Below are 19,721 nucleotides of genomic sequence, written 5' to 3' on the forward strand. Positions count from 1 at the left end.
GGGGCTCGAACTCACGGACCGTGAGATCGTGACCTGGCTGAAGTCGGACGCTCAACCGACTGCGCCACCCAGGCGCCCCAGTTGTATGATTCCTGTTTTAGATGACGCCGAAGCAGGGAACAGTTAAGGAACTTGTTCAATGTCCTGCAGTCTAGAAGGTGGTGGGGCTGAGATTTGAACCAGGATCCACTTGCCTGACATCTCTGCTCTCCCGCCTCTCCAAGGAAAAACACTGACCAACAGGAGAAACCATTCACAACACTGGCTCAGTGAATATATCAGGTTATGGCAGAGTGTGGATCAAGACGGGAAGGAAATATGCCCAACTGCGCATAGGGAAGATCTCTGCGCACTTGCCGTAGGTATAATTTTTACTTTCTGCTTCGGAATTCTATTTTCCCGATTTTCTACAAGGAGCATGTTTTTGGCTTCAGGAAGACAAATATTCTGTTTGGATCACTTTCAAAAAAGAAACAACTTTAGGGGCGCCTGTCGGTTAAGCGTCCGACTTCGGCTCAGGTCGTGATTTCAAGGTTTGTGAGATCGAGCCCCACGTGGAACTCTGTGCTGAGAGCACGGAGCCTGCTTAGGATCTCTTTCTCCCTTTCTCTCTCCCCCTCCCCCAGCTCTCTCTCGCTCCCTCTCTCTCTCTCTGTCTCAAAAAAATAAACATTAAAAAAACTAGTGTATTCATAATGTTACTTCTGTGTAAGAAAGAAGGGAAGGGAGAAAAACTACTCTGTATCTGTTTGTATTTATCAAAGAGGTGCTGGAAGGCAGGGTGATAATCAAGCTGGAAGGCAGGGTGATAATCAAAACACTTAACATCCAGTACAGAACGGACGGCAGGCTGGCCCTGTAACTACAGAAGAAATTACAGAAGTAGCTGCCTGTAGAGACAGGAAAATGGGGCGAACAGGACAGACCTCCCAGCCTCTGCCTTTTGAGATTGCCTTAGTTTCTGAACCGTAAGATCATGGTGCCTAGTCAAAAAAAAAAAAAAATGAAAATTTAAAAAATACCACACCCAAAATAATGGTTTCCAGTCCCTGCTCCCCCCACCCCTGGGGCATGGGGAAGGCTTGGAGGGGGGAGGGCTTGGTGGATTGGGGCAAACTCTGGGTGTTGGGGACAGCCCCTGGGGGCCACACCGTCAGTCTGTCTGTCTGGTGTTTCAGCTCAGGGATGCAGCCTTAGCCCGTCCCTGGGGCGGGGGCGTCACTTCCATTGTACTGGCCCAGGAATACAGGAGACAAGGAGTGTTCCTCCCCTCCTCAGGGCCCCCCACCCAGGCTGGCTGTTAGAGACAAAGACCCTGGGGCTTCCTCAGCGGCCTCGGCTTGGCACAGTGCTGGCACGTAGTAGGCTCTTAGCTCACATATGCCTAGTTAATTGCTCCCTCGCCAGCCTGGTTATTTCACCCTTGGGGCGGTAAGCCTCTTACTCACACAGATCTGCCCCAGCGGCTTAAGCTGTGGAGTTGCTGGTACGTGGGGCCATATTACTTTAATCAGATAATCAGATTACTCCCTTCCCTTGCATCTGGCAGAGACCAGGGCACGACAGAAAGGGAAATGAAAGCATAACGTTCCCATCCCATCGGGTAGACACGTACCACATATCTGCCATGGACAGGCCAGGGCCTAGACCCTGCAAGGCAGCGTGCCCTTGGACTCTCTCTCCTGGGGCATCCCGTTCTCCGCGGCCCCTCTGCAGGGGTGGTTTGTAGTAGCTAATATTCATGGGGCGCTCACTCATGAAACGCTCTAGGCTGAGCCCCCTTTGGCACCTTTTGGTCCTCACGAGAGCCCTGTACGGAAAACTGCTTTCGTGATTTGCGGCCTCTAGCTACAAGCGAGGCGAACCTGACTCAGATCCGCTTAAGCAAGAGCAGATTTTATTGGCCTGTGCAACTGGAGGTTAGCAGGCTTCAGGTATGGTGAGATCAAGCCTCCGGCTCTTTCTCCGTCTTCCACTGTATCGTCTCTGTGCGCCTGCTGGCTTCCCTTGTGGCTGAGAGATAACCACTGTAATAGCAAGGCAGCATGTTCCCTTGTTTGTGTCTGGCAAAAAAGACACTGAGCTCACCAGGGCTCTGTCTCAAAAAATAAGACCTGTGCTTTCCCCAAAGCTGCAAGGAAGCCTCACCTCGTGTCTCATTAACGTAAATTGGCTTAGACCTGTCCGTCCCGTAATCCCGTGGTTCTCAACCCCGAGGCTGCCCATCCTAATCACGCCAGGAATTTTTGAAAAAATACCCGATGCCCAGACACTCCCCCCATCCTATTAAGTCAGAAACTGTGCGGGTGGGACTCAGGCATCAACACTTTGCAAAAGCTTCTCAGGCATTTTGTTTATGTTTATTTATTTTTGAGGGAGAGAGAGAGAGAGAGAGAGAAGGAGGGGCAGAGAGAGCGAGACAGAGGATCCGAAGTAGGCTCTGCACTGACAACACAGAGCCCGACGCGGCGCGCAAACCCATGAACCGTGAGATCGTGACCCGAGCCAAAGTCGGAAGCGAAACCGACCGAGCCACCCAGGCGCCCCTCGGGTGTTTCTGATGCATGGCGAAGGCCTCAGGGTCAGGCTTTCGGCATGATCTCCCAAGGAAGTCATCTGTCCAGTGAGAGACCCTGGCCTGACTGAACCAGGAGACGTCCCCCGCTGTGGCCCATTGCTGGACCCCGTTGCTGCCAGCCAGCTGGTAGTCCACCAGCAATTAATAATTTTAATAAGTCCTATAATTTTCTTGTGAATAGTATAATTATAATGCCTGGCAATTTGTGTGTGTGCTAAAAGTACTAATTTGTTCAATGTAAACATCTGAGAGATGCTACAATTATTGTGAGCCGTGTTAGCCTGTCTCGATTCTTTTTTTTTTTTTTGTTAACACAAGCTGGAAGCTTCCAAAACTGGAATTGGCTCAGCCCCCTCTGGGCTCCTGAGAGATTCCCAACCTGACGTCTGGCCACTGGCTCACCCAGTTCCGGACCCTTCCCTCGTGGGGGAGTTTGTGTTTCTGATCCCAGCTCTTCACTGTCCGGTGGCCTCAGGGCGACTGGATGCCCTCTCTTCTCTTGACATTGAGCTTGATCGTGGGACTTGCTTTGCCCAGTGGGCTGTGAGCTGAGCAGAGGCTTGAACTGGGCTCTCACGGCTGAGCCTGCCCCTTTGCACTTCTGCCGAAGCCACTGCAAGGGCGCGTCCCGGGGGGCTGCTGTCCCTTCAGCCCGGGCCCCAGGCTGAACCTGCTGCCCGCAGTGGCGCCCTTAGCCAGGCCCAACCAAGCTGCAGCCCCGTGAATGGGAGAAGACGTGACTGTGTTGTGAAGCCGCTGACTTTTGGTATGTTTTGTTATGCAGCATTATTGAGGTACGCGCTGCCTGCCATACCTCTGCAGACTGCTGTGGGGCCCCAAGCCCCTGTGGCCTCAGAGGACATTAGGGGCCCAGCACAATGGTGGCAACCCAGTGACAGCATCTCGTGTCTGTGAGTGTTGTGGCCGGGCCTCAGTCTGAGCATCGTGATTACAGACTAAGGTTATTCCGAAGCCAGACTGCTGGCTGGGTTTGAGACCCACCTCCACCACTCATATGCTGTGTGACGTTGAACAGGTCACTTAACCTCTCTGGGTCGGAGGTACCTCATCCGTAAAGTGAGGGTGAAAATAATGGCGCCCACCTCTGCCAGGCAGATGAGACAAATTAATTTGTGTGAAATGCAGAGAGCGGTGCCTGGCACCTAGCGGTAAACACGGCGTAAGTGGGAGCTCCTGTTATGCAGCACTCGTCACGCATTTCGTTCTCTCAACAAAGCAGCCAGGGAGCCTTATCGTTGTTTGGTGAATAAGGAGCCGAGGTTAAGAGAGGTCAGCTGACTTGTCCAAGGTTACACCGCATGTGAGTCACTGAGCCAAGGTATGAAAACAATTCCGTCTGTTTCCCAAATGTTTCTTATCTCCGTATCCCCTCCCCCCACCCCCCACATTTAGTGAGAACTTGGTGCACATCGGGCATCCGTACACGTCGCTGAATGAATGCACAGCATGACTAGGTGGAAAGCAGGCTGCAGGGTGACTAGGACTCCTTATCCAGTGCTCTCTCTACTTCACCTGGCTTTGAATTGAGCCGGGGTCTGGCTGGTGAGTGGAGGCCTCCACTGGGATGGTTTGGAGGGAGTGGGGGACAACAGAAGCTCCCCCAGGCTGGGAGGCAGGGCCCTGCTTTCAAGTGCCCGGCCTCCCACAGGGCACATCCTGCTGTGTGTGTCCCCGGGCGGCTACATTCCGAAATCTCAGACTCAGTTTACTCCCAAGTCAAAGCAGGGCGCTGTGAGAAGGAGAGCCAGGAAACAGCAGGACATCAAAGTCAAGGCCACCTTCGGAGCCCCAGAGCCTAGCCTCTGTCCTCTGCCACCTGCAAAAATGCTCCCTCCTTCCCAGAGGGAAACCTGAGCCCCGCTGAGCTGGCACATTCTGGGGTCTGGACAGCTGCGTCTCCCCTCCTGCCAGCCCAGAGTGAAGGTCTCTCAGCCCAAAGGGCAAGGGCAGGTGCCAGGCCTTCTTGGGGCAGCAGCATGCCCTGGGCTTGACCCACAGGCTGGATCCAGAGGGTTCCAGGACCAGGTATGCCCAGGCCTCTCCTGCTGGAGAAGGACAGGCAGAGGCCTGTAGCTGGGCGTAGGGAAAGAGAGAGCCTGGAGGCAGGGGTTTCTTTGAAATGGAAACATAATTCCTGCATCTCAGAGCTGTGCAGCAGCTCCAAAGGGGGCCCCTGGAGGGACAAGACCCTCCGTAAAACTTTCAGCTCCAGGGTGCTGCTCTCTGGTCCTCAGTTTCCACGTCTGACATGAGAGCAAGGAGCTCAAAGCGCCCTTCGAGCAGGGGAAGCGCTCCAGCCCAGCCCTGCGCGAAAGCGTCACCCCGACTCAGGGTCTCTCAAGAGGTGCCACGTGGCTTCTGGTGTGATGCACCACGAGGCACCACCACCGTCACCCACAATTTGTCCTCACCCAAATGCCTCATAACTGCAGTCCAACAATTTTACTGGAAATTCAGGGGAGGTGGGAGTGAACTTAACAAGACGAGAGGGAAACAAGGAGACAGATCCTGAAGACGCAGCGAGTCATTGTCATAAGGGAGGGATCTGCCAGACCAAAGGAGACAGAAGGGAATCCAACCAGAGGGTCCTGCCTGCACCGTGCTTCGCCCCGAGTCAGAGGTTCTTGGAGACACGGAGAAAGATGCTAGAATCGCCCCCACCCCCTCCCACCCTCCCTGGTACAAAGAAAAGAGACACAAGCCGTTCAGCGGAGTCCCTCGGGGAGGGCCGACGCCGGGGAGGTGGGAGAACCAAGCATCCCGTCACACCCACCCTCCCGACCCCGCTTTAGAACCTCAAAATGGCAGCATGAGCTTACCTCCAGGGCCCGCGTGAATACTTTTGTTTCCTCAACGCTCACTCAGCAGCCATTTCACCTATTCCCACCCCATTTGTACACGACTGCATTCTTCCGTACCCGTTGGCTGAGAAGATATCACACAAAAGACTACTCTAAATTCAGAAAAGCTTCTACTGATTTGGAGCGTCATTCATCACAATGGCATCCACACGCATTTGGAAAACATTATGTGTGTGGAAGCCAAGTGCTTTCCGGCTACCATGCTGGGGAAGCCTACAGACGCTGCTGGTTAAAGGTACAGGTGGGAACTAGGAAGGTAGTTAGTTGACCCGTCAGCCACTCAATCCCCCGGGTCCCGGAGCACGGCACTGGGGTGGCTCTGGGTCATCACAACGGTCCTGGCCCATCATCTGTCCCCTCCTCCCTGCTGGTATATGTCCTAAAGGAAGGCTTTGACCGGGTGGTCCTAAAGCCACACTACTCGGGGTTCCCGGGCCCAGTTCCAATGTGTGTGTGGGGAGGGGGTTCCCCACACTGACAGGCAATTCTCCTCCACCAGCAGGGTGTTCAAGAAGTCCACTCAACTGTAACACTGTCTACCAGGAGGTAAGCATCAGTTTCCACGGTCGAGGGCTCGGTCCCATAAGACTGAGCTCCACTTCAGATGCCAATCCTGTGTTTCTGACCAACGGGCTATAGAGCAGAAGTTCCCCCAAGCCCCCTCCTAGGGAGGCTCACAGAACTCAGGAAACCCATTTACTCACTGGATTACCAGTGCAACGCAAAGGGTTCGAAATGATACGAATCAACAAGTCAGATGAAGCGACACCTAGGGCGAGTTCTATCCTGGTGGAATTTGGAGCCCAGTATCATAGCACAGGGAAGCATTCTGGTTCCCCAACCTCGAAGCTCTTCAAACCTGCTCTTGGGTTTTCGTGGAAGCTTCTTTACAGAGGCATGATTAATTAACCCGTTGGCTATTGGTGATTGGTTCAAACCCCAGCCCCTCTCTCCTCTATGGGCATTAGAGGGTGGGTATGTTTGGTTCCCCTGGCAACACACCCCCCATCCTAAGGTGTTTTCTAAAAGCCACCTCGTTGGGGCACCTGGGTGGCTCAGCCGGTTAAGCATCCGACTTTGGCTCAGGTTGTGATCTTGCGGTCCGTGAGTTCGAGCCCCACGTCAGGCTCTGTGCCGACAGCTCGGAGCCTGGAGCCTGTTTCAGATTCTGTGTCTCCCTCTCTCTGACCCTCCCCCGTTCATGGTCTGTCTCTCTCTGTCTCACAAATAAATAAAGGTTAAAAAAAATTTTTTTTAAATAAAAAATAAAAATAAATAAAATAAAAGCCACCTTATTAACATAAACGCAGGTATGGTGGAAAGGGGCTTGTTATGAATAACCAGACACCCATTTTCACCTTGATGTCTCCCAAGGGATTTCAGGTATCGAGGACAAGAGACCAAATATTATAACAAAAGATGTTCCCATTGTTCTTTTGGTCAGGAAATTCCAAAGGTTTTGACGGCTGTGAGCCAGGAACCGTGGACGAAGACCAAATATCTATGAGAAACATATTTTGGTCATCTGAATGACGAACATATATTTCTTATGAGTCACAACATCACACACCCACTCTGGAGCAACTCTGTGGGGTGGAACTTAGCCCAGCTCCCACCAAGGGGGTTAGCTGATGTGTCTAGACCATATAGAGGTGACTTCGGACTTGGGGGGGGGGAGCGGTGCGGCCTGCCCAGGGCAATCGGCTTTTACCAAGGGAGCCATTGCAGTGGATGGGGAAGGGGACAAAGTGGAGACCCATTCCTCAAAAGGTGGCTGGAAAATTGGCTAAAACTGAAAGAAGTGACCATGCCAAATGGTGGCAAGGAGGTGGCGTAACCAGAACTCTCAGACACGGTGACTGAGAGTGCAAATTTGCTAAAACTGGGAGACTGGACCAACCCTAACATACATATATCCTATGGACCCAGTAAATCTATCCCTCAACAGCAACGGGTGTGTGAGTATGCTCACCAAAATATATACACGAATGTCTGCAGCAGCAAATATCCATCAACTATAGAATGAAGAAATATTATGTTGAGCCTACGAAATGGCCCTGGGTTTGGTAGACAAAAAGGCTGAAGGTTAGCAATTTCATGTGATTGATCCTCGTAGATTTGGCATATGTATGCCATGGAATACAATGAAACACAGTGAGAAAGACTACGCCACCGCTGCCTGAAATGATACAGATGTATCTCACAGATATGACAATGAATAAAAGCAGCCAGTCACAAAAGTAAACATATGCTACGGTTCCATGTCTTTCAAGTTCTAGAACAGGGAACATTGTCCACAGTGATAGAAGTCAGAACGGTGGTTTCCTTCAGGGAATACTGACTTGGGGGGGGGGGAGGGTGGCGTCAGGGACTTTTCCAGGATGCTGGAATGATCTAAATCTGGATATGGACAACAGTTCCCCAACTGATTGATAAATGAATCAAGCTGTACACGCTTAGGATTAGTATGTAACTTTTACCTCAATGAAAAAGTAAAAGAAAAACAAAAGACACCTTAAAAGTGGCCGATAAGCACATGAAAAGATGCTGGACATCATTAATCATCAGGGAAATGCCAACGAAAACCACAGTGAGATACCATTTTATGCCCATTAGGCTGGCCATTATAACAAACAAACACACAGAAAATCACAAGTGTTGGCGTGGATGCGGAGAAAACAGGACCCTTGCAGAAACCTGGCGGGAATGTAAAACGTGCAGCCGCTGTGGAAAATAGTATGTCGGGTCCTCAAAAACAATTAAACATGAAATTACCATATGACTCAGCAATGCCACTTCTGAGTATTAAAAATAAGACAACAGGGGCGCCTGGGTGGCGCAGTCGGTTGGGCGTCCGACTTCAGCCAGGTCACGATCTCGCGGTCTGTGGGTTCGAGCCCCGCGTCAGGCTCTGGGCTGATGGCTCAGAGCCTGGAGCCTGTTTCCGATTCTGTGTCTCCCTCTCTCTCTGCCCCTCCCCCATTCATGCTCTGTCTCTCTCTGTCCCAAAAATAAATAAACGTTGAAAAAAAAAAAAAAAAAAGACAACAGGCCCAAAATGGAGTGGCTTATGCTAAGCCCCAACCACCAAACTGAGACTTGGCTTTATTATACTCTTGGCTTTCCCAGAAATAAAATCTTAACCCAGTCATGACCAGCACTAGTTGGTAGACTGACTGACAAACTCCCCACCATCCGCTAAAGAAAATTTAGCAGTAGCCAACTCACTTTTCCTCGCTCCCTTCTGCCTGTAAAAGTCTTTCATTTTGGGGGCACCTGGGTGGCTCAGTCAGTTAAGTGTCCGACTTGGGCTCAGGTCATGATCTCACGGTCTGTGAGTTCAAGCCCGGCATCGGACTCTGTGCTGACAGCCCAGACCCTGAAGCCTGCTTTGGATTCTGTGTCTCCCTCTCTCTCTGTCCCTCCCCTGCTCGCGCTCTGTCTCCGTCTCTCAAAAATAAATAAACATTAACAAAAAAAAATTTTTTCAGTCTTTCGTTTTATACAGCTCCTCAGAGCTCCTTTCTATCTGCTAGATTGGATGCTGATTGATTCAAATCAGTCTTTGCTCAAACTCTTAAGATATAAAAAAAATTTTTTTTAACTGTTTATTTATTTTTTGAGAGAGAGAAAGAGTGTGAGTGGGGGAGAGGCAGAGAGAGAGGGAGACACAGGATCCGAGGCAGGCTCCAGACTCTGAGCTGTCAACACAGGGCCCGATGCGGGGCTCGAACCCACAAACTGTGAGGTCATGACCTGAGCCGAAGTCGAATGCTTAACCAACTGAGCCACCCAGGCGCCCCTCAAACTCTTAAGATTTTTCACATGCCTCAGTTTATCTTTTCACATCAGCACGTAACCCAAAGAATTGAAAGCAGGGACTTGACCAGATATTTGTTATGCCCATGTTCTAGCATTATTATTATTGGCAAAAGGTGGAAACAGCCTAAATGCCCACTGATGGATGAAATGTGGCTTACATGCACCGTGGAATATTTCTCAGCCTTAAAAAGAGGTGCCATTCTCTTCTTCTTTTTTTAAGTTTGTTTATTTAAGTAATCTTTACACCCAACGCGGGGCTTGAGCTCACAACCCTGAGATCAAGAGCTGCGTGTTCCTCCCGCTGAACTAGCCAAGCGCCCTGAGATGCAATTCTGACACCCACTACAACAAGGAGGACCTTGAAGACAGTGTGCTAAGTGACGTGAGCCAGTCACAAGAGGACAAATATTGTGTGATTTTACTTGCAAGAGGTTCCTAGATGTAGTCAAGTTCATAGAGACAGAAAGCAGAGTGGTGGTCGTGGGGGTCTCGAGCAGGGTGGGAACGGGGACTTCTCATTTAATAGTTATAGAGTTTCAGGAAGGGAAGATGAAAATAATTCTTGAAATGGTTGTGCAACACTGTGAATATACTGAATGCCACCCAGCTGGTCACTTAAAAATGGTTAAAAAGGGGGCGGGGGGCACGCCTGGGTGGCTCAGTCGGTTGAGCATCTGACTTCGGCTCAGGTCATGATCTCACAGTTTGTGGGTTCGAGCCCCGCGTCGGGCTCTGTGCTGACAGCTCGGAGCCTGGAGCCCGCTTCGGATTCTGTCTCCTTCTCTCTCTGCACCCTCCCCTGCTTGCACTCTGTCTCTGTCTCTCTCTCTCTCAAAAATAAATAAACATTTAAAAAATGTTTAATGCTTAAAATGGTTAGTTTTATGCTGTGGATATTTTACCACACACACACACACACACACACATTTTTTTTTTAATTGCTAAGAAGGGGTGGGGGTGGGCAAAACGGGTGAAGGGGAGCGGACAATTCGGGCTTCCAGTTAGGGAATGAATAAGTCACAAGACTAGAAGGCACGGGGTAAGGGACACAGTGACACTGTCATAGCGTTGTATGATGACAGATGGTGGCTTTACTAGCGGTGAGCGTCGCATCATGTATCAACTTGTCGAACCACTGCATTGACACCTGACCCTAATGTAACGTTGCGTGTCAGCTGCACTCAAATAAAAACAGTTTTGAAAACTACTGAGGAAAGGGTGTCTGCGATCCCAGGCCAGCCGTGCGGTTTCCTGGGTTGGCCCCACCCGCTCCAGCCTGTCTGGCTGTCCCCTCAGATAGCCACCCTCCCAGGAGGACCCACAGCAAAGCTGCCTCCGGTGCCCCCCCCCCCTTACCCTCTGGACACGGACTTCAAAAGACAAGGAAGTCTCTGAAGGAGCCCATTAGGAAGCCACCGTCGTTCATAAATTTACCAAAACGGTCACCTTCTGACTCACACCTCAGGAGGGGATGTGTGACATCTGGGGATCGGCCCGGAGTTTCTGCGAAGCATGCTCACGTTTGTCTGTCGCCGAAAGCCCAGGGAAAGCATCCTGGCTGAGGGCCTACTGCGTGCCAAGCGCCACGCCTGGAATCCTTCCCACCACCCCACCAGGGCACTATGATTAGATCCATATTCCTGACTGGGAAACTGAGCCTCAAAGAGGGTCTCACAGCCAGAAAAGTGGGGGCGGGGGTTGGACCCTAGAGCCGGCTTTAGGTGGCACCAAAGCCTGCCTGCAGATTCACCTTCCAGCTTCTTACCTGGCCCAGGAGAAGCAGGTTCTGGGAGCTCGGTAGCCCAGGGGTACTTTCTCAGAGAGGGCAAAGTCCACTCTCAGAGGCCTATCAAAATAGAAGTTCCGGCTCTCCCCGCTCCCTGTGGGGCTTTTGTTTGGTAGAGGAGGCTTCTGGCTGGAGCGACTTCCGGAATCTCCCACAGAATATAGCTTTCCTCCTGCCTTTGCCTGTCTTCCCACCCACGGCCAGGGTCAGCTTGACCCTTCCTGGAAAAGAAAGCCTTGGGAAAGGAGAGAGTGTGTGCGTGTGTGTGTGTGTGTGTGTGTGTGTGTGTGTGTTGGGGGAAATAGTAATCCCAATTGGAGGAGAAGCTGATGGCTCAAGTCAGGCTGAGGGGGCTGGAGCGTGAGGGACAGGGGGTGGGGACCTAGGGGGACCAAGCGGCCAAAGCCCTGGAATGGAAATTAGAGCCTTGAGTTTTAGTCTTAATGGCTTCCATCAAGCTGTGCAACCTGGGGCAGGTGCCCCACCCTTCCTGTGCCTCTGTTTCCTTATCTGTACAAGGATGGGGTTGGAGTTCATGATTGCTAAGGGTTCATCCACCAATTACACCGATATCAATTGAGTCCCTGGTCTAGCCACCAGCTAAGCTGTGGGGGACACAGAAGACAGACCAGTCCCCAACCCTCCTTGGGTTGAGTTCCGTGGGGAAGATAGCTACTGATAAGTAATCACGAGCATGCTGTGTGTCAAGGTGGGGGGGCCTGGGGGGCCACAGAGACCCACAGCCAATAGATCTGACCCCACCTCGAGGATTAGGCTCAAAGAACAACCTGCTTTCTGCCTGGCCCTTTTCCTGGGACCCCAAGTGGCTCCCCTGCGTGCTCCAGATCCCATCACCTGTGGGTAACACATCAGGGGCACAGGGATCCCAAATGGGAGGGTCCTACCTCTGCTTTCCTGCTGACTCCAGGGACGCACAGACGCCATCAGTCTCTGTAACTGAAACGCCTCACGGTCAACCGGGAGGGGCTGAGAGGAGTGGAGGCAGACACCTCTGTGGCAGAGTGGCTTGCAGAAGGGGAGCAGCTAAGCCTGGAGAGGTTCCAGGGCCTTCCAGGAGGACGAGGCAGAACAAATGTGGGTCCTGCTAGGGGCACCTGAGTGGCCCCGATGGTTAAGCGTCCGACTTCGGCTCAGGTCATGATGTCGCGGTCCGTGAGTTCGAGCCCCGTGTCAGGCTCCGTGTTGACAGCTTGGACCCTGGAGCCTGCTCTGGATTCTGTGTCTCTCCCTCTCTCTGCCTCTCCCCTGCTTGTCCTCTGTCTCTCTGTCTCTCTGTCTCTCTCAAAAATAAAGAAACATTCAAAAACAACAACAACAACAACAACAAACCCCTCCTGATGTTGAGTCTAACCCCCAGAGATTCTGCTGTCATTGGCTTGGGGTGCAGCCTGGGCAGATGGGTCTAAGGCACTTACTTAGCTGAGAACCAATGACCTGGCAAAAGGCTAGAGTCTGCTCAGAGGCCAAGGAGGGCGATTCAAGAAGGCCAAAAAGGTCAGAGGTGTCGAGGGGACAAGCAGGCTGGGTGTTCTGGACAGCACAGGGACTCGGGTTCCCAGAAAGGCCTGCTTGGTAGTGGAGAAGGGGTTAATCCCCGCCTCCCCCTCAGTCCTACCCTAACGCCCACACCCAGCCGGGACGGCCAGATAAAATATAGGATGCCCGGTTAAATGTGAATTTCAGATCAACAATAATCCTTTAGTATAAGTATGTCCATGCAGTATTTGGGGCATACTTGTCTTGAAAAATCACTTGTTGTTCACCTGAAATTCAAATGTAATTGGGCCTCTGGCTTTTTATTTGCAAAATCTGGCAACCCCACCACTGACCTGTTTGCGAGAGCCCTGTTTTCAGGTCTCAGCTCTGATTCTAACATGTGGGGGAGCCTTGGGCAACTGAGTGTCCCTCTCCGAGTCTTGGTCACTTCACCTACTTATAGATCCCTCCTGCCTCAGGGGCCAGGCTGACTGTTTGTTTCCAAGGCAGTGAGCATGAGTCACAGGTCTCTGGAAAGGCATCAGTGCTGTCTGTAAAGGAATACTGGGCCTTTCTCACTAAGAGATCATTTCCCTCCTGGGGGTTTGAACGACATGAAAAGTTTTCAAGAGTTTTCTTGCCCTGGGGATGCTGGCTGGTGAACCAGAATGCAGAGGAGGGAGGAAGGAGGGCTGGGGGGCCTCCAGGGGGTATGCTTTTCTCTCTCTGTCTCATCCCTTCTCTCTCCTTCTGTCTTCTCCCCCCCCCCCCAACTCCTTCCCTCTCTCTGACTTCCTCATTGCATCCATTCCCCCTGCCTATCAAACAGAAAGGATCCATTGAACACTGAGCAGGTGGCTGCTTTGGGCCCACTATGTACCAGGCACGGGGACGACATGCTGTGGACACAGTGGTGACCCAGAGTCCACTTTGACAGGGCCCCGGATTAAAAGAACACATCAATTAAGGAAACTGATCTCCTCCCTTGAGGCAGTATCCTGGGAACTGATATCCAAAGAGTTGGGGAGGGGGAACACCCAGCAGAGGGACCGGTATATGCAAAGAGACCTCTGAGGGACAGCGTGGCTGGGGCAGCCCATGTGGCTGGACAGTGGAGGACAGAGCAGAAAGGGGCTCGAGGTGGGGGTGGGCCTGCTGGCAGGGCAGACATGCTGGGTGGTGGACAACCTGAGAGGAATTTGCGTCGTTGGCCCATCCGATGGCCTAGCAATTCCATTCCTAAGCACCTACCTGTATTAGCTTCCTCTTGCTGCTGGAACAAATCGCCTCGTACTCAGTGGCTTAAAACAAACAAACAAACAAACGAAATCCATTATCTTGAGATCCCAAAGGTCAGAAGTCCAAAATGGTTCTCTCTGGGGTAAAATCCAAATGTCGGCAGGGCTGCGTTCATCATGGAGGCTCTAAGGGACGATCCATTTCCTTGCCTTTTCCGGCTCTTAGAGGCCGTCCTCATTCCTTGCTTCATTTTCAAAGCCAGCAATGGCTGGGCGAGTGTTTGGATGCCATCTTGCTGGTTCCCTCACTCAGCTTCCCTTTTCTACTTGTAAGGACACCCTTGTGATTACAGTAGGCCCGCCCAGATGATCCAGGATAATCTCTCCATCTCAAGGGCAGCTGATTAGCAAACTTAATTCCAACAGCCGTCTTAATTCCCCCTTTGCCATGTAATGTCACACATTTGCAGGCCCTGGGGGTTAGGATGTGACATCACCGGAGGGCCATAATCCACCTTGCCACAGTATCCAGGAGAAAGAGGCACAATGTTCACCAAAAGACTTGTACCAGAATATTCATGTCAGCCTAATTCATTAGAGCCCCAAACTGGAAAAGACCACACATCCATCGATAGCAGAACAGACAAATCATAGTATATTCATCTAATGAAATATTACACAGTATGACCTACTGAAACACAGCAACATGGATTAATCTCACAGACCTCATGCTGAGCAAAAGAAGGCAGACCAAAAGAGTGCACACTATAGATCTTTCTTGACTTACGATGGGATTATATCCCAACAAACTCTTCACAAATTGAAAATATTCGTTAAGTCGAAAGCGCATTTATAATTCTTTAAAAATGTTTATTATTTTAGAAAGACAGACAGAGCATGAGCAGGGGAGGGGCAGAGAGAGAGAGGGAGACACAGAATCTGAAGCAGGCTGCAGGCTCTGAGCTGTTGGCACAGAGCCCGACGCGGGGCTCGAACCCACGAACCGCAAGATCATGACCTGAGCCGAAGTTGGACCCTTAACTGACTGAGCCATCCAGGCGCCCCAAGCTGAAAATGCACTTAGTGCCCCTCGCCTACTGAACATCATAGCTTAGCCTTGGCTCCCTCAACTGTGCTCAGAACATGGACACGAACTTACCGTTGGGCAAAATCATCTCACACAAAGTCTATTTTATAATAAAATATTGCCTATCTCATGTAATTTATTGAGTTCCAGACTGAGGGTGAAAGACAGAATGGTCGTAGTGTATCAGTGGTTGACCCTGGTGATCGTGTGGCTGATCAGGAGCTGTAGCCTGTCGCCATCGCCCAGCATTACGAGAGTACCACATGGCACATTGTGAGCTCGGGAAAAGACCAAAATTCAAAATCTGAAGTATGGTTTCTACTGACTGTGTATTGCTTTTGCACCATTGTAAAGTTGAATAATCTTAAGTTGAACCATGGTAAGTTGGGGACCATCTGTATATGATTCCATTTGTAGGAAGTTCAGGAACTGACAAAACTAATCTGTGACACAGAAGTCTGATTAGTGGTTACTTCTGGGGGTGGCAGTGGGGATTGACTGCCCAAAGAACGGGAAATGTTCTGTGTCTTCGTCTGGGTGTGGTCACAGGTATATACATGAATGAATTCATCAAGCTGTATGCTTTACTGTATACTTTTTAAGAATTGGGGTCTGTATTTTTTTTTTTAATTTTTTTCAACGTTTATTTATTTTTGGGACAGAGAGAGACAGAGCATGAACGGGGGAGGGGCAGAGAGAGAGGGAGACACAGAATCGGAAACAGGCTCCAGGCTCTGAGCCATCAGCCCAGAGCCTGACGCGGGGCTCGAACTCACGGACCGCGAGATCGTGACCTGGCTGAAGTCGGACGTTTAACCGACTGCGCCACCCAGGCGCCCCTGGGGTCTGTATTTTAAGAACAATAGGAAACCACAGCATGATTTTAAGCAATCATGTGATATAATCTGATGTCCATTTGTACAAGGTCTCTCCATCTATTGGATAGAAAGTAGAAGAGAAGTGAGAGCAGTGAAGAGTCTGTTGCAGTTGCCCTGAAGAGAGACAAAAGTGCCCCGGATTGGGTGGTACTGATAGAAATGGACAGAAGTGGGTAGTTTCAAAGACATTTAGAAGGAAGAATCAACAGGACATGATTGAGGATATAGTTGGATAAATGGATGGGTGGATGGATGAAAGAGTTGACAAACAGATGTGTGGATGAGTGGATGGATAGATGGATGGATGGATGGATGGATGGATGGATGGATGGAGGAATGGATGGATCATGGATGGATGGATAGATTCAGTGGGTAGATGGATGAATGAATGGATGGGTGGTTAGGTGGGTAATGGACAGATTGGGTAGAAGGATGGGTGAGTGGATGAATAGGTGGACGGCAAGATGGATGGGTGAAGGGGCAGGCGGGGGAATGAGTGGGTGGGTGAATGGGTGGATGGGTGACCTTCCTCAAGAGGACAGACTCTCTACTCTTGTGATGTGTGTCCAGAAAGTGCAGATGAGTTGCACTAGTCAGTAAGCACGCAAGCTTTCCCCTGAGATATCTGTGTTTACACTCCTGTAGTTCCTCAGTGCCCCACGAGAAAAACTAGTTACTACAATACCCATCAGGGAACAGACACTTACAAATAGGCTTGTTTAATGAGATGCAGGGATCCCCCAATCCGCTGAGCATTACAGTGAAAGTGCTGGCAATACCCGAGTGAATGGAGGATGAAGCGAGAATAGAGTTCTGCCTCCCAGAACTTCCCGTTGGAAGCCATCAACCCTCCCTCTCCTCCCTATCATCACCACCACCCAAACTACCAACACTATCACCTCCTTCATTATCTTCACCATTAACACGCCATCACCGTATGGCTCCTTGAGCTCACTGAGGTAACAGTTATAGGCTTGTAGGCTCCCTTCTGTAGGGCAGGAACAATTTGCTTCCTCCTCGTCCTCCTCCTCCTCCTCCCTCTTCTTCCTCTCCCGCCTCTTCTCCTTCTTCTCCTTCTCCTTCTTCTTTTTTACAACTCGATTCTTACACAGGACCTCAGCGCATCTCAGACCTTTTAATCCCTGGGTAGTCCAGCCTCCACCTCCAGGCTATTCACCACCCCCCCTCCACCCCATGACCCATTCCTGTATCTCATAGCAGGAGGAACAGGAAGGCAGGGAGGGCAGCAGTTTTCCGAGGGCAGAAGGGCTGAAATCCCGCCAGTAGGTGCCCTGGATGATCCAAAGCTGGCTCCAGGTGCCCCGAACCCCAATTCACATGCATTCCCTAGTCCCCACACCTGGCTCATTGCTCTCCCTGTGGGAGTGTGACAGCTCAGCCTCTGGAGCTTTTCTCGCACTTCCCCAGGTAGGTAGGCTGAGTTTGTGCTATTTGGGTAAACAATATTCCTCTTGGTTGTCAGATGCAGGCTTATTTACCTGGTGATGGGACTGAGTGATTCCTTCCTACCCCATCACAGGTACCAGGACTCAGGGTGGGAGCCAGTACCCTACAACGCTCAGGGAAGGAGACTCAGCATCTCACAACAGCTCCTGGGAAAGTCACATTCACTGTCTCACTCGGGGACCTCTCTGGACCTGTGCATCTGGGAACAAGCTGCAGCGAAAGTCACCATGCCCCAGAGTTGTGATTTCATCCACGTATCCTATACCCTGCATCTAAGCTAAAATATAGTCATTGGATCTTTCACGGCCATGAGCAGATACTCTATACGTTGAAACCCTGCATGCTTTGAGTTCCCCCAACCTGAAGCCGGTGTGCCATGTTGGGTCTCTGTCCCTCAGGCTGGGAAAAAGGTGGTCACTCGGTCCCCGGGACCATGGGGCAATGCAGTCGGGGGGTTGGTGCCCAGCTCAGGAATTCTGCAGTTGTCTCTCCGCAGGTACCTCTACCCTGATGCAATCAGTGGCCAAGTCACCCCATTCTGCAGCTGCTGGGAGCTGAGGGGCTGGGGCAGGGTACAGCTGTACCAGCTGTCGGAGACAGATTACGCTATGAAGCTCGGCCATGACTCACATTCCAGTACAGGGGAAATGTGCAAAAGTTATACGCTGTCTTTGGGGTGCCAAAAATCATCTTGGTTTTGTCTTGCAAAATGTTCAGCTTGCAGAGCATGGGGCAGACGGAGGAAGGGGGTGGGAAGGAGGCGACGGGAGCAGATCTGTCTCCAGTCGACTCTGCCTGTCACACACCCTCCGTGGCTCTAATAACAACACTCAGCATTTAATCAGCCCCTTTGTAGAAGCAGACGATGTCACACTCATTAATTAGTTAATCTGCACGGCCCCCCTGGGAGGAGGAGCCATGTTATTATCCCCACTGAGGCCCAGAGGGAAACTGAGGCCAGCGTGGGAATTTGGCACTGAGCTGAGAGAACACAGCCTGGCAGCTGGACCAGGACCAGTCTATGGCTTGTGGCCCGTTCTGGTGGCCTCGCTATTGTCCTCCTCGCTGACTTCAGTCTGCTTGCAGCGCCGGTGGCTGTGTCCAGAGACATCTGGCCAAACTGTCAGAACTGGGCCTTGAAGGCACTCAGCGGGAAAGCCGAGCATGGCCTTGGAGCAGAGAAAGTTCAGCCTGGTAGCTGGACCAGGTCAGGCCCCTGGGGAGTATGTGCTCTGAACCAGACACTGGTCTGCTTCTCAGAGGTAGGGGTGGAAATGACAGTGGTGACTCTCACCCTCGTCAAAATGTCTTCTGTCTGCTTCCTGTTCAGACAACTCAGGGTTTTGATTGTCTTTAGAACGGAAGGAAGGAACATTTCCACCGGGGAGCACAATCATGGTCCCACTGAATTGGAAACTGAGATTGCCATCCGGCCATTTGGGGAGCTTTATCACACACACACGGAGGATGTATGGGTGGAACCCAGGGTCCCCAAGGAGCACCTCCTCCGTCATCCTGCCCAATGGTAAAAGGAGACGGGGCATGCTTCAATGCTTGAGAGCTGGCAGCGCCAGTGGTTCAGGCCCTCAAGGATGAAGACGTGTCAGTCCACCAGGCCAAGAATCCCGACCAGACAAGGCGGGAGGCAAGTGGAGCGTGAAATAAGGAGTCAGAGGAAGGAAGTCATAAACGCTGTTTAGGAGTTTGCAACCAGCGGCAAAAATAGAGACTGCAGCGTCTACCTGTATTTTCTTGCTGGTTACCGGTTGCTAAAGATAAAATAATTAACCCTCCCTCCTTTTCTTTTAGAGAGAGAGTGCCTGAGCAGGGGCGAGGGGCAGAGGAAGAGAGACAGAGAATCTTAAGCGGGCTCCACGCTCAGTGAGGAGCCCGATGCGGGACTCGGTCCCATGACCCCGGGATCACGACCTGAGCCGAAATCCAGAGTTGGACACACAACCAACCGAGCCACCCCGGTGACCCTCCTTTTCTTTTTAAATAGGAATGATCACGATTAAAAAACATCTTTCGTATCTTTCCTTTTCCTCCCCAGTGTTTAGAACAGCAGTCATATCACAGTTATATTTATATCAAACTCTAATGTGGATACAAATCACCTGGGGATCTTAACCCGCTGAGCTCCCTGGGCCTGGGAGTCTGCATTTCTAACGCGCTCCCGATGGTGTCAGTGACACCCTTCAAGTAGGAAAAATTTAAAGACATATTATATTGTTGGTGGTTAAATGTACCCTTTAATTCAGTTGTTAGATGCCCAGATGGATTCATCATGGAACTTGAGGAGAAATGGACATCACCTTGCAGTTGGAGTCGGGTCTTAACCATGACCTCAATCAAGTCTGGAGGGATCTGGCCATGGAATCTTGGAACCTGTTTGGTGAGAACAACTCTGGATGAATGGAAAGAGGGCGTGTGTGTGCACGCGTTGTGTGTGTGTGTATGGACACATGTAAATTTGTGTGCACAGG

The sequence above is a fragment of the Lynx canadensis genome, chromosome D1 (genome assembly GCF_007474595.2).
Source record: "Lynx canadensis isolate LIC74 chromosome D1, mLynCan4.pri.v2, whole genome shotgun sequence".
In the NCBI taxonomy this organism is placed as follows: Eukaryota; Metazoa; Chordata; class Mammalia; order Carnivora; family Felidae; genus Lynx; species Lynx canadensis.